The sequence below is a fragment of the Bos indicus x Bos taurus genome, chromosome 11, assembly GCF_003369695.1.
Source record: "Bos indicus x Bos taurus breed Angus x Brahman F1 hybrid chromosome 11, Bos_hybrid_MaternalHap_v2.0, whole genome shotgun sequence".
Taxonomy (NCBI): domain Eukaryota; kingdom Metazoa; phylum Chordata; class Mammalia; order Artiodactyla; family Bovidae; genus Bos; species Bos indicus x Bos taurus.
In genome coordinates this window covers 92583701-92585607 of record NC_040086.1, presented here as the reverse complement: position 1 = coordinate 92585607, position 1907 = coordinate 92583701, and the positions used below count along the sequence as shown (strand labels likewise).

At 43.7% G+C, this 1907-nt stretch overlaps 1 pseudogene; it reads left to right on the top strand.

Annotated features, from left to right (window-relative positions):
- Positions 1 to 409: 409 nt before the first annotated feature.
- LOC113900780 lies at positions 410 to 1343 on the top strand (annotated as a pseudogene).
- The last annotated feature ends 564 nt before the right edge of the window (positions 1344 to 1907 follow it).

Genomic DNA, 1907 nt, shown 5'->3' with positions numbered 1-1907 from the left:
TATGGGGTGAGTCTGAGTGAACTCCGGGAGATGGTGATGGGCAAGGAGGCCTGGTGTGCTGTGATTCATGGGGTCGCAAAGAGTTGGACATGACTGAGCGACTGAACTGAACTGAACTGAATCAATTTTTTCTAGATTTAAAAGTAAACTAATGAAGGCTCAACTATGCTCTTCCTCAAAAGTTCTTGCTATCAACACAAGAAGCATGAGAAGTCTTAGAGTTGAGAAGGAAGGGCAAGTTCAAGGACCACAAAGGTGACAAGTTGCCTGTGTGGTAGCTAGTCACAACCCTATAGGTAGAAAGTGAAGGTAGGAAGAAGCACAAACTTGTTGGCTTGTTTATGGTTTCAGTCATGGAGATGTGTGTTACATTATATGAATCTTCTCTATTTTAGTTGGCTCTATGATCATGGAAAGACTCAACCAAACCAGCAGTGTCTCTGAGTTCATCCTCCTGGGACTCTCCTTCCGGCCTGAGGACCAGAAGCCACTCTTCATCCTCTTCCTCATCATATACCTGGTCACCATAACAGGGAACGTGCTCACCATCCTGGCCATCCGCTCTGACCCCCATCTGCATATCCCCATGTATTTGTTCTTGAGTGTCCTGTCTTTCACTGACATTTGATTCACAACAAGCATTGTCCCCAAGATGCTAGTTGACTTCCTGTCAGAGAAAAAGACCATCTCCTATGCTGGGTGTCTGACCCAGATGTATTTTATATATGCCTTTGGTGACATTGACAGCTACCTTCTGGCAGCCATGACCTTTGATCACTATGTGGCCATCTGTCACCCCTTCCACTATATCACCATCATGAGCTGCCACCCCTGTGTCCTGCCGGTGGTCTTCACCTGCTCACTGCCTCACCTCCACTCACTCCTACACATACTTTTGCTGAATCAGCTCAACTTCTGTGACTCCAGTGTTACCCACCACTTCCTCTGTGACATCAACCCTCTGCTTAAATTGTCCTGCTCCTCCATATTTGTCAATGATCTCACAATAAAGACAGAAGGGCTGGTGTTTGGGGCGACCCCCTTCATATGCATTGTTTTCTCGTATGTGTGAGTCCTCGTAGCCGTTCTCAGGAGCCCCTCAGCTGCAGGGAAATGCAAAGCCTTCTCCACTTGTAGCTCCCACTTTACTGTGGTGATCCTGTTTTATAGAAGCATCTTTTATGTCTATTTACAGCCCTTGTCCAGGTACACTGCTCAGGACCATACTGGCTACAATAGTCTACATTGTCCTGTCCTCCATGCTCAACCCTTTCATCTATCGTTTGAGAAACAAAGACCTGAAGAGAGGCCTGGGGAAGCTGATGGGCAGGAGGAAATCCTAGTCAGAATCTTTCTGGACATGCTCATAGGTTTTGCTGCTGGTTTCTGATGCACACAACAAACTCTTGTAAGTCAGCAAGTATGACTCACGTGTGGCATAGATGTTGAAATGTGTCCACTTGTTTACACATACAACTATTAACCATGGAGACTTTATGATGATTCAGTATTAGGATCCAGGTCTACCAGAATCTTGACTTCCAGTTTTCATATATCTACATCTCTCTTCCTACCTTCCTCTTCTTCAGGAAACCACATCTTTATTTGCTTTAAGTGCTGTTGAAACCTTTGTCTTTACCCCAAATTTCCTGTGACTGATTTACCTCTGTTCAATGACTTGTGATTCTTTTAATATCCTTCTGCTTTTAGTGATATTTCTGTGATGAACCAATTTTTTGAAAATCATTGCAGTGATTTAGTAAAAATAAGCAGTTAGACAGAGAGTGACAAGATTGAGATTCTTATAAAACTGAAACTTCCATCAAGTAAGGAATGTGTCTAGTCCAACAGTTATACAGGGATTGTGTCTCTTCCTTCTTCCATATTTTTGACAACAGGATGTTCTG